This window comes from Haliotis rufescens, unplaced genomic scaffold (genome assembly GCF_023055435.1).
Source record: "Haliotis rufescens isolate VD_foot unplaced genomic scaffold, xgHalRufe1.0.p SCAF_5, whole genome shotgun sequence".
NCBI classification, from domain to species: domain Eukaryota; kingdom Metazoa; phylum Mollusca; class Gastropoda; order Lepetellida; family Haliotidae; genus Haliotis; species Haliotis rufescens.
Genome location: NW_025964223.1, coordinates 47,494,012 through 47,508,159, shown reverse-complemented (window position 1 = coordinate 47,508,159; position 14,148 = coordinate 47,494,012). Strand labels below are relative to the sequence as shown.

Genomic DNA, 14,148 nt, shown 5'->3' with positions numbered 1-14,148 from the left:
ATTTCTTCATTAATTTCAAGTAATTTAACTTCAAATCGCACCCATTTCTCAATGCCTTTTGGGTTTGTTTGAAATAGTATTCAAGATTCACGGATGAGAGTGCAAAATGAGAAAATATGATAATATTCTGGATTCCGAAATGGGGGTTGGGCATCCTCAGTAACCACCATTGAAACAAATGGTTTTAATTCTGCCACTTTATTTCAATACATTGCATCATTGCTACATTAAACCTGATCCAAGAACAAAGTAATTAATTTTAAGTCATTAAGTCTCTAAACAAAACCCCATAGAGGTCCTCCATCTTTTGTGTAATGTATTCTGACACTCCCAGCAACATAGAGGTTAGTGTTAGTCACCAGGACTCTGGCCCTGTTCCACAGAGTGAGTTTAGTGCTATGATTATGTTAAAGTATGTGATTTACAATCGTCTTAGCGCTAAGATTGCTATGTGGAACAACGCCCAGATTTGTGTGGACGAGCCCCTATGTTTCACACATGGGAGTGGAATTGCTCCAACCATTTGAATGCTTTGCACAAACATGCCTTATACCTGTCATGCAGCAGGTAGTACTTTGTCAGTGTCTGCTGTGGAAAGGCAGTGTAACCCACTTTATTAACAATGCATATGTTGGTGGGTGTGATTGTGTTGAGCAGTGGCTGTTTTGTGTATATTTGTATGGGTCACTTCATGGAGTGCTGTAGATATCAATGCGGAGAATAGTATGGATATGGATAGTAGCCTGATAGACTGCCAATGTAGAACTGTAGTTACCCTAGGATCATGGTATCCTCATGGTCCAGTTTTCACTGAAGGCCCGACCAGTTGGATTACTTGTCTCACAGACTTTCATGCCATAAATACACAAAGGAAAGGGGGAAATAATAATCCATTGCTATATTTAAAAAAACAACCCACTAAATATATGACTAAATTGTGCCTATGACAGTCAGGGGGGGAGGGGGGGGATGTTTTATAGAAAACAATTTTATTTGAATCAAGTTGGGGACAACTGATACTTGTACAAATATTTGCCCCCCTTGTAAAAAAAAGTTAACTACGGCCTAGTATGTATGACCATAGTAATACTACTTAAAAGAAGTTGAGGACCACCCAGTACTTTCATCTTGCTATAGTTAATATATCATGCATCACAGAAAGGACCACCCAATTGTTTCATATCAATGCAATTAATCTGTCATGACTTGATAGGTTAACTTTAGTAATATGAAAGAATCGGTTTGTCCTTAACTTTTATTGAGTAGTATATACATATAATACACGCTCACCTTTTGAGGGTTATGGGGAAAATATTCTATTTAGCTTCAGGTGAAATGGAGCCATCAGAAATGAACATTCCCAGTGAAATGTCAAATGTATATTATCAGATAATGGTTGCTAGACTAGTATTTCCCTTTACAGATTTATGTTTTGAATGTGTGTGCTTGGTGTGTTGAAGGACTGAAAGGCAAAAGGCTGATCCGTGGTACAAGTAATTGTACTGGTCTGACCTTACTGGAACGTCCGTGCTTCAAACCAGGCCATATGTGTCAGTGTGTCACCAGAATGTTATTATTTAATATATATTGTTGGCATAATTCTTACTCAATATTTTAAGTTGTTTATTATCCTTGCCCAATGTGATTGTTCTTGATAAGCTTTCGTTCACCTGCCCAGTATGTTTTTGTTTAGCCAAATGAGCTCTGAGCATCTGCAAGGTTTCGTTATCTGTATATTCTTCATGAATTAATTTATACAGAGAGTGGGGAAATAACTGAATTCATGAATACATTATGCCGACATTATGCCTATAGACAAGAACAATTGATTCTAACACATAACAGCATTTCTTCACTTTAACATTGTTTAAAGTTCCAATAAAGTGGACTTTGGTTAGCATACATTGAGTCAATATTTCACCCAACCTTTTCATCTTAATTTATGCCAAGCAGCAAATTTTCTGCATTATTAATGCACACATTATTATTATTATACCATGTAATATGTTCTTGATTATGATATTCATATGAGGGATGTAACAGTCCACTGTTTGTCAATGTACCATGTTGTTTATATTATCATGCCTCATTATACAACATTATTCAAGTCAGTAGGTCGAAAAAATACTATGGCACAAAATACAATTTCAAATACACATTTTTTTATTCCCTCTCATGATTTGTCAGATTTTTGTTGTGGTTTGTTTATGTCTTTGAGATAAATGTTCAATAGGTGTTATTTTTAGTATTTTAAATAATTTATTCATATTGATAATGACAGCAAATGAGTTTCTTTTATCCTTTTACTTATATATTTCATGTCAATGGAATTCACAAAGACCATTTGTTTTCATAGCTTAACTATTTTTCAACGTGTCAATCTTCGTGAATTTGTTGACCAAATTGAAAAACAAGCCTGGCCCCAGGAAGATGTGTACTGTTACATCTCAAATACTCCATTTACTTACAGCAGTTACATGCATTGGTTCTTGAATGTCTTGCATTTTCCCATTTTGTTTTGTGTTACTTGCATATCCCTCATTGTTTGTGCTATGTATCGCTGCATGTTGCGTATTGCATAATATTTTAAAAAATCAGAATGACAAGGTGTTTTTTTATACATCAGTAAAGAATGCTTTGACAAAAATAAATGCTATGAAATGCCGCTGTCAGATTTTATATTTATAATATTTGTAAGGAACCAAACCAGACCAAAATTATATAATTATTTGATCCTCTCCTGGTCCAAATCAAACTATAATATAATTTCAAAAATCCTGTAAAGTGCTATTTTTTTCAAATTATATTTTGGCGTACCGACCAACTTTATCACTATCAAAATCAGTAAGGCCCCAAAAAAAGTCTGGCATATGCTGAATGATCACGTACTGCAACATGCTGTACATGCAGTATATAACTGGATTGTTGTGAAGCTTTCTGGCATACAGGTATGTCACTACCTGTTATTAATATGAGACTGATGTTTTATAATTGTTTGTATGACTAAATAATATTTAAATTGTACACTTCATATACTGTTGTATGTTCCAAAACATTTGAATTTGTCCACTGGCAGATACAGATCACCAGCTACTGAATGTAGACTGAACACTTTGTACCAACAAAGTTCACTTGCTTCAAGAAAAAGAAGTAATATTCACTACTTCAATAGGAAATTATGCACTATCACTGAAAGAGACCTTAAGAATTGTTATTTTATTATGTCAAGGGTGGACCATTTTAGAGCCTTGTATAACAGTTTGTTTAAACAAATTGTTGAAGGCAGGAGGTCCGGGGAAAAGCATTATGATTAACTTTTAAGAAATAATGTTAGTGACTAAATTATCACTGTATTGTGCTTTAGCATGATTTCCATTTTGGTAATATTATAATTTGTGTGTAATACCAACCCACTTTTTGGGGGGGTGGGGACAAATATATCATCCTTTTGCTTCGGGTGAAGCCTTTTGCTTGGGTAAACAGGAGAGATCAAACATAGTCAAACTGTCATAATAACTGTAAATTTTGAGGTTACGAGACACCTTTTTTGGGGGGGGGGGGGGGGGAGGGGAATGGATAAAAAGTGACATGCAATTCTGTGAAACAAGACATTAAATTGGTCTCATAATTTATTTCGATTAAGAATGTTAATATCTGTTTTAGGGGATGTGTCCATGAAAAGTCATGTCTGTTTCATCCTTCTTTCTACTGTGATTGTCATGTGCTTACAACATGATTTTCAACATGTACAAGAGACTAAAATAGCATTCCCTTTTCTGCCAGTTGTGTGTATTATGAATAAAACAGTACTTATTCTATCTATATACAAGCATATTCATTTGTGAAAGACTTCTTCCTGTGAATCTTAGTTTTGTTAAAGAATTCCAAGCTGTTTCAGTTATATTGGTGGTTTCCTGGTATTAACCTATTGTCACTAGGGCTGGCTATCGGTACTGATCACAGAGATCGGTAATCATTCGCTAAATATTGATCAATTATCGATGAATATCGGAGAAGTAACTTTGAGCAATATGCAAAAATGTCTGAAAGAAATCAGGACACTTATGACACATTTATGCATGGATTACTCTGTTGACATTTATGTTGTAACAAAAACTGTTGCTTTCCCTCTTTGGCAATTCACATGATTTATAATAACAAGTCTGTTTCAGTAAATTTAGACTTTATTTCATCAAAATTATTTATGCAAGATATCATCGATGACATAATTTTCATATTGATAATCGTTAATATTTCTTCCCATCGATGATAATTCTGGTTATTGATCAAAATATTAGCCAGTCCTAATTGTTACTGCATTTGTGTCTGGAACTAGAAATCATGACGACATGAAAGGTATATAAATTGACAAAGGGTCAAGAAGTTTGACTGAAATTGTGTTACAAACTAGGGGGTTATAATCCATAAACGTTTCATGTCTTCATGGTTTTGAAATGACTATCAAACACTTGAGAATCAGATATTGCTGACTTGTTCAAATGCCCAAAGTCTTCTGTTCTTATTCATTGCTCTCAAAGTGCTTTTTATTTAGCAATGGTTGTGTAACATAGTCATAATGTGTTCATTTAACATTTCAATGTTTTCATTTGCATTCTGTTAAATGCTTGAAAATCAAATCACTTACCAACACATATGATATCTGGATTAAAACAGTGGAAAGATAATTTCCTTGGCAAATTTGATAAACAAAAATAAACAATATGAAATGTTTGGGGCTTTCTACATAACAGTTTAAATATTTCCACTCATTTATGTGTATATGGTTCGTCTGTATTGTAGCTTGGAGTTGGTGTATTGCATGACAGTTCATGTTAACATGTTAAAGAAAATGGTTCTGAATAATATGAAATGCCTGACATTTATTCGTTTATGTTGAATTGCCAGTATTGGCCATTATCAGCATTATCAGGGTATATACTCAAGATCTGGATATCATGGTTAATCAATGGTCTCTGGACTGACATGTAGCACTTGGTGTTAGTGATTGTTATGACAATCGAAGGAATATTCACTTGCTGTGTACACATATATTCTTGTGTAGTACAGAATCTTATTGCACCATTGTATTGTCCTGTTGAAGTTAATCGAGAGATTTCACAACAGTAACAGTATAATAAGATATTCAGCAAGTCTGAATAATCTTTAAGACTTATGCTCAGGCACACCAGAATTATGCCTGACGTCAAGAACATTCTTTCCATTTTTAGTAAAACACAAGAATGCTGGGTTAGTCTTGCTGTCCAAGCTAACAGGGCATTTGTTCCTCATGTAGCAAATGCTTTCAGAGGTGGATCCAGGGTTTTGAAAAAGGGGGATTTGGTCACTGCCTAAGTGAACAAAACCACAACATATGTAGACAGAAGTAAGTGCAAGTTGTCTGATGAAAGTGGGGTTGAGCACCCCCTGCACCTATACTCCCCCCTTTGACCCATCCTGAATCCACCATTGCTTTGTTTCGTTCCCATCACGTACCCTGCTCCAGCTGACCCCTGCTGCTGTGTATGACCTTATGCATTCATTTCTTGAGATAATACTTACCTTGGAGGAAATTGTTTCAATGAGAAATGAGTATGTTGACATATGAATATTTTGCTGAGGTCAAAGATGACGAAAACTATTATTCATTGACAGTTGGCCATGTCTCTTGTAGCAAGAATCCATGTTTAATCATACACAAAAATATTTTTTTGAAAGTACTTACAGCATGATATTTGTTTACTTGATTATAAAAATTATATGTAGTTTATATATGGTTTAAGTTAGACATCAGTGTTTTGTTGCTTGTAATTATGTGAATTTCTTCATGTTGACAATGAAGCTGTTATTTTCAACAATTTGTACAGTGGCATTTTCAATTTTACTTATATCATCTTTAACACTTTTATGAGGTAATATGTTTGAATATTACCAATAAAATGTTTCATCAAATTATGTTATTTCATAATTTTGACAGCTATGAAATTTATGTTTTTAAAACCCACATGTATGAATTTCTGTATTTGACCTGCCTGTGAGTGTTAGGCAATTTGCAGTGTCTATAAATTGGGGCCCTGGTATCTAGTCTGGTTTGAGACTCTGCGTGAAAATCTGTCTGGGGCTAATCTTGGTCTACAGTGTCATGGGGGCTGGTCTCTGAGACCAATCTGTGTCTTGGATGTAACCATGGCATTGTGTCTTGTCCTGGGTCTAGACTTTGTATAATGTCTAGTGTATCTCTAATATGTGAACTATCTCCTTTGACCAAGACTTGTGTATGGGTCTGATCTGTTTCCTGACTGTCTCTATGGCCTAGACTATTATCTAGATCTGATCTGTGTCAAGATTGTCTTAATGGCCAAGACTGGTATCTGTGTCTGTGTCTAGACTGTCTCTATGGCCTAGACTATTATCTGGATCTGATCTGTGTCAAGATTGTCTCAATGGCCAAGACTGGTATCTATGTCTGTGTCTAGACTGTCTCTATGGCCTAGACTATTATCTGGATCTGATCTGTGTCAAGATTGTCTCAATGGCCAAGACTGGTATCTGTGTCTGTGTCTAGACTGTCTCTATGGCCTAGACTGTAATCTAGATCTGATCTGTGTCAAGATTGTCTCAATGGCCAAGACTGGTATCTGTGTCTGTGTCTAGACTGTCTCTATGGCCTAGACTGTAATCTAGATCTGATCTGTGTCAAGATTGTCTCAATGGCCAAGACTGGTATCTGTGTCTGTGTCTAGACTGTCTCTATGGCCTAGACTATTATCTAGATCTGATCTGTGTCAAGATTGTCTCAATGGCCAAGACTGGTATCTGTGTCTGTGTCTAGACTGTCTCTATGGCCTAGACTATTATCTGGATCTGATCTGTGTCAAGATTGTCTCAATGGCCAAGACTGGTATCTGTGTCTGTGTCTAGACTGTCTCTATGGCCTAGACTGTAATCTAGATCTGATCTGTGTCAAGATTGTCTCAATGGCCAAGACTGGTATCTGTGTCTGTGTCTAGACTGTCTCTATGGCCTAGACTATTATCTGGATCTGATCTGTGTCAAGATTGTCTCAATGGCCAAGACTGGTATCTGTGTCTGTGTCTAGACTGTCTCTATGGCCTAGACTATTATCTGGATCTGATCTGTGTCAAGACTGTCTCTATGGCCAAGATTGGTATCTGTGTCTGTGTCTTGACTGTCGCTATTGCCTAGACTATTATGTGGATCTGATCTGTGTCAAGACTGTCTCTATAGCCTAGACTATTATCTGTGTCTAGACTATCTCTATGGCCTAGACTATTATCTGTGTCTGTGCCTAGACTGTCTCTGTGGCCTAGACTGGTATCTGTGTCTGATCTGTGTCTAGACCATCTCTATGGCCAAGACTAGTATCTGTGTCTAGACTATCTCTATGGCCTACACTGGTATCTGTGTCTGATCTGTGTCTAGACCATCTCTATGGCCAAGACTAGTATCTGTGCCTAGACTGTCTTTGTGGCCTAGACTGGTATCTGTGTCTGATCTGTGTCTAGACCATCTCTATGGCCTAGACTAGTATCAGTGTCTAGACTTTATCTATGGCCTACACTGGTATCTGTGTCTGATCTGTGTCTAGACCATCTCTATGGCCAAGACTAGTATCTGTGCCTAGACTGTCTTTGTGGCCTAGACTGGTATCTGTGTCTGATCTGTGTCTAGACCATCTCTATGGCCTAGACTAGTATCTGTGTCTAGACTATCTCTATGGCCTAGACTATTATCTGTGTCTAGACCATCTCTATGGCCTAGACTATTATCTGTGTCTAGACTATCTCTATGGCCTACACTGGTATCTGTGTCTGATCTGTGTCTAGACCATCTCTATGGCCTAGACTATTATCTGTGTCTAGACTATCTCTATGGCCTACACTGGTATCTGTGTCTGATCTGTGTCTAGACCATCTCTATGGCCTAGACTATTATCTGTGTCTAGACTATCTCTGTGGCCTAGACTGGTATATGTGTCTGATCTGTGTCTAGACCATCTCTATGGCCTAGACTATTATCTGTGTCTAGACTATCTCTATGGCCTACACTGGTATCTGTGTCTGATCTGTGTCTAGACCATCTCTATGGCCTAGACTATTATCTGTGTCTAGACTATCTCTATGGCCTACACTGGTATCTGTGTCTGATCTGTTTCTAGACCATCTCTATGGGCTAGACTGGTATCTGTGTCTGATCTGTGTCTAGACCATCTCTATGGCCTAGACTATTATCTGTGTCTAGACTATCTCTATGGCCTAGACTGGTATCTGTGTCTGATCTGTGTCTGGACCATCTCTATGGCCTAGACTGGTATCTATGTCTGATCTGTGTTTAGACCATCTCTATGGCCTAGACTGGTATCTGTGTCTGATCTTTGTCTAGGTTGCCTCCACGACCAAGACTGTTATCAAGTATATTTCAAGATACATAAACATTCAACTGGCTATAGAGTAGTTTTCAGCTCCTCTGGTTTGCAGGAACACATGTGGTCACATGTACTCCAAAGTACACTGAAGATTATTACCATACAGCACAATAATCCTGTGTAGCCAGAATTATAACCAGAAAAGAATATATTCCTTGGGTGTACCAAAATTAGCACCCCACACCCCCACCCCCAAAGGTTATTTTCTTTTCCATAAACTATCTATAACACCAAGTTGGTTGTTAGTTTACTGGAAAACACTTACATCTATATTGACAGTAAAATGTCCATCTGTACCTTTACACAGAAATACTAATATGATAATTCATCTGTACCCTTTTTTTGACAATGATATAAATGTGGAAACAAATTGAGGATGGTTTGTGCTCGGATTGCCTTCTTTCTGTAGAGGGGGCGGTCGCTCGTTACGGCGAAGACCCAGGTTCGATTCCCAACATGGGTACAATGTGTGAAGCCCATTTCTGGTGTCCCCTGCCGTGATATTGCTGGAATATTGCTAAAAACGGCGTAAAACCATACTCACTTACTCACTCTTTCAGTAGAGACCCCTGTGGGAATACTGGGACAGAAGGGCCCCCAGTACACCATACTTGTCATAGTCATGTGCATCTTCTCATTTTCCTGTAAATATATTTATTCATCTATACCTAATGTTACAGTGTGATACTAAGGCACAATCCCCTCCACTAGTGACTCACAGGGGGACCATGCTTCCTGAACTGTCTCCATTGCCAGTCCCCAGGTGTAATTATTACAATGTGAGAAACAAAGATATTCTGTAATACTGTAACTGCTAGATAAATATACATCATAAAAGGTTTGCAGACAAATGGGTTGATTTTCATCAGTCTTGCAGGAACTGCCAATCTGCCTCAGGCCTGAACCAGGGGTGTATAACATGAATGGATATATTCCCAGTTTATCACCACAGTTTAGTAGGAGCTTGGAAGACATCACAGACGTTCATGATCTCACAATTCATTACACCAGTATGCTCGAAATAAAAAATAAGCAGTACTTACTCTCCCCGTAGGCTATATCTTTCAGAAGTGGTATACCGTTAGTTTCTTTTCTCCAACATAAACGTATGCGTGAGTGATAGTGTGGGTTAATATTCACATGAACACATTTGCGCTGCCATAACATGCGTCAATTTGTGTCCAACAGCGGACACTATTGTTACAAATGACTTTTGTTGGCTGTATTAACTGTGGCTATGAAAGCTTAGGGCACCGTCTGGGTCCTCGTTTGTGGGTCGCTGAATGACTTCTGTCAGTCGGCTTGAGGGGCGTTTGTTGGGTAGTTGATCCGTGACAGGTATCGGGAGAAATGTTGTCAAGGGAAAATCACAACAATACAAAATATTCCGCGTTTGATATAAATACGACTGGGCTAAGAAGATCACCCCAGCTGTTGCGAAGGGAGGAGATAGTCGGGTCATCACCAACACAGAGTTGAAGGCGTGTTTTGATCCTACATGAGTTTTTTTCTTTAACGAATACATGATAATGAATGGGATAATATTTATACTTATTTTTGATAAGCGCACTGCTGAATTGATACCTAAATATGATTCATCTGCTCTCACACTTCCACTCAGAAGTTTCCATTCTGGGAGCACAAAGGTCACAACGTATGACAGAAACAAATAATTGCTGATACAAAACGAAATTGAATAAACATGTAAACATTGGGTAACTATTGGAATCAAACACAGCAAAGTAGGTTCTGCAAGCAAGGTTTTGCTTGGACGAGCAAGACATCAAGTTATCTATCATGATTTGTATTTATTTAAAAAATGCCCCCTTGTACATGTCTTGTCAAATATACGCTGCGTCTCCAGACTCACTAACGGAGAATAGTCTATGTTTATTGAAAGTATGTTTCTATTGAAGATCTATCGTCTGATATTATCAATTTCTTAAGAGAAGAAGGTTGGTCGGGTAGCCTCTATAATGGTTAAAGCGTTCGTGTGTCACAACGAAAGCCCAAGTTTGATTCCCCGCATGGGTACAATGTATGAAGTCCATTTCTGGAGTCATCTGTCGTGATATTGTAGGAATAGTGATAGAAATGGCATGAAACTATACTCACTCTTATTCACTTTATTCAAATAATGAAATTACTTATGTGGAGTTGGCTAATACTGGCACGCAACTGCTGCATTATTACAACGCGGACAAACTGCTGTTTGCTGCTTTGGCTACATTTAAGATTGCAAGGAAACTATAATTCAAATAATCGGGTAGCCTAGTGGTTAAAGCGTTCGCTCGATTCCCGACACTGGTACAATGTATGAAGCCCATTTTTCTGGTGTCCCCCGCCGTAATATTGCTGGAATATTGCTAAAAGCGGTGTAAAACCATACTCACTCACTAACTTTATTGGATCTGGTGGTCATAATGTGTGTCACCGTATACTGAGGGTGTTTTTCGTTGTTCAAACAGTCGACCATTGGTTTATTACCCCTGATTCGGGGGTTTCACTTCGCCTTGATATACGTTCAGCTGAAATATTGCTTACTGCGGTAAAGCAAGAACTCAAACTTTACCTTGTAGCGATGATAACCCACAGGGGGTGTTCTGGCACTCTTTTGAACACAGAAAGATAGGTCGAAATCAACATACATGTACGTGTCCGCTGATGATAAATATCCTTTTGAGAAAGACCAACATCCCAACACACCCCACTTGTCAAATCACTGTGTCCGTTACCCTGCTTAGTATAAGTGATTATTTGTGGTTTGGGTTTAAGGCGATTAAACTTGGGAGCGGTGACCTTTTGCATAGTTATTATGTACTTAGCGCAGTGATCAAAGAGAAAGACCATGATTCGGCCATGACCTGCTATGTCCAGTTCGTCATCAATGACAACCCAGCGATGCTCACACTCTCAACCACTCGTTCAAGGTACGATTGGGCCTACCAGGGGCGTAGCTTAGGGGAGTGAAAATGAAAGCAAACATGTTACAGTATATATTTTTTATATTTAAAACTTACAACGCTTGTCAATCCGACCGAACACAATATGTCTAAAACAGATATCACAAACCTATCCCAACCACGTTCTGGACATAACAGGGGAACGAGTGGCCCAGTCGTCTGAGGCGCCGCGATTCGTTGTGCAGGGTTGCGTCCCTTGGGCACGCAAGAAACCTATGATTGTGGGCTCGAATCCCGGTTCGCCCCGATTATATTTCTAGGTATGACAACACGCCTGTGCTCGTGGTTTCACGAAAGAGGTACACTTCTGAGACTTACATCACTTCGGGCTTTCTTCTCTCTGTAAGCTGAAAAACAATGGTAAAACAGTGGTGAACGTCCGAGACCTGCATCACTTCGGGCTTTCCTCCCACGTTAAGCTGACATGCCGCGATATAACTGGAATACTGTTAAAGGCGGCGTTAAACCCAGCTCACTCCCTCTGGACATAACATAGTGTAAGTGTAGAACAGTTTCCTTCTTGTGATCAAAACCCAGATATTCCAAAGAAACAATGCAACAAGCAAACAGAACAATGTCAAACCAGCTCATCAAGGACAATTTTCACACTGGTAGCCGGGTCACCCTGTTAACTGACCAGAGATCGTGCAACTATCCATGTAAGTATCTGTGAACGATCGAGCAATAAGTCAGGAACCACGCATTAGGTGTGTTATTTAGTATGCTTATTGGCGTTTTATATAAGTAATCTTTGTAATAATTAAAATGTTAAGTCGCTGAATTAACTTAATATCAACTCGGTCAACAAACGTTAGTGTCTTTTTGTCCATAGAATTTTGGATTAAATGTAATTTGTTGTCAGGATAAAACGCCCGTAAAATATATAAAACGGAGCTCCGAACACTGTCTACTACACTGCTTCGTCGATTGAAAGGTATATGTCGATGTTTGGAGTTGACAAAACTTCAGCTTCACGTATTCCACCACTCTCCAAACCAGAGTTCCATGCGGCTAGAATAGTACCTCTGCATATGTTTAATTTTAGTGGCTATTTTTTTACGAGTCTACACATTTCGATAAACATACGTCATCGAATGGTTAACTTTCATTGAGAAAAACCCTAAAACGTGAAAAGTATTTCCATTTGCGTAGTTATCCTTTGTTTAATTTGGTTTAATGTTCCTGTCATGGAAGCCATACGGAGAGCTAGCGATACGGCTACTTTTATGTACAAGTAAACTTTGATCCAGAGGATCAACATGGAACAAAGAAATCTTTGTTGTGTGGTGGTTTGTTACAGTTGTGTACGGGGGCGCGGGTGGCCCAGTCGCCTGAGGCGATGCAATTCGCTAAGCAGAGTTGTGTCCCTTGGGCACACCAGAAACGCATGATCGTGTGTTCGAATCCCGGTTCGGACCGATTATGTTTTTAGGTTTGTCAGCGCCATACCCGTGTTCAGTGGTTTCACCAAAGTGGTAAACGTCTAGGACCTGTATCACTTCGGCCTTTCCTCCAACATCAAGCTGACAAGCCGTGACATAAGTGGAATACTATTCAAGGCGGCGTTAAACCCAACTCACTCACTCATCACTCTTGTGTACGTTTCCGGTTGGTTTGCTTGGTTTGTGTTTTGATAACTTCCGGTTTAGTTTTATGTATGTTCAGAAGAATGTTTCTCTGTTCCACCCAACATCATGAATATATCATGCAAACGTATTGTTTTAGGAAAATAATTACAAACTACAGACCAACCTGTTCATTGCCGATGTATCCAGAAGCAAAGAACACACACGGGTGGATAATCTCTCCCGATGTTAATAAAACTGTCCAAGCAATAAACCATGTAGAATCGTAAACCACCGCATGGAACATGCAGTGAATTAATTACTTGAAACAATACTGTGCTCAACTTCGCACACTAAGCAAGCGCCATACGAAAACAAATAATTACACATAATTTAACAAAGTCATACTTAGCCTGGTATTTAATCGTGTTGAACATTGGGGCGGTCAGGTAGCCTAGTGGTTAAAGCGTTCCCTCGTCACGCAGAAGACCCGGGTTCGATTCCCGACATGGGTACAATGTGTGAAGCCCATTTCTGGTGTCCCCCGCCGTGATATTGCTGGAATATTGCTAAAAGCGGCTCCCGCGTCCTGAATCAGGACCATTTTTTTTTTATTATAGGGCTTTCGTTGGGATATTAGATCAGGAGGTATGGGTGGGGGAAAAATAGAGTAGAGATTGAATAGGTTTGTTTTGGAGACGTTTTACTTTCGCGAGTTAAGTTAGAGGGATGGTTGAAAGAACAAGTTTAAGAAATAAGGTTGAATTTGGTTACGTAGGTAGGGAAGGAGGAAAATTACGTAGGTTATATTTAAGTGGAGAAGGATTTTGCCCCTGTTTTTTTTGTTTGTTAAATAAACTTTTAATCAAACTTCTTTCTTTGTGTCTTATCTATAATTATAATTGGTAACCCGGTCAGGAGCCTCCTAGAACATAAAGACATAAGAATACTGAATATGGAGAAGAGAACACAACGCAAAGCACCACAGTAAAACATCAGACCTTTTGTCAACTATTTTTATAGTTCTACTGTCACTGGGCTCCTTTTACAGGCTTTAGGGGGCGCCTATTACAAAATCATACTCACTCGTGTTGAACAATAAGTTGCAATATAGCAATAAATAGCCCTGTGAAGGGAGAAAGATTGAGTGCGCGTTGCATGCTTGACCTGAATTCCT

The 14,148-nt window shown here is 38.7% G+C and overlaps 1 protein-coding gene across 1 annotated transcript in view; it reads right to left on the bottom strand.

Annotated features, from left to right (window-relative positions):
- Nucleotides 1–9,686, bottom strand: part of LOC124137130 — a 46,436-nt gene extending 36,750 nt beyond the window's left edge. Inside the window, exon 1 of the mRNA XM_046503307.2 lies at nucleotides 9,487–9,686. The gene's annotated coding sequence lies outside the window, so the exon portion shown is untranslated. The remainder of the gene's footprint in view (nucleotides 1–9,486) is intronic.
- Between the last annotated feature and the right edge of the window lie 4,462 nt (nucleotides 9,687–14,148).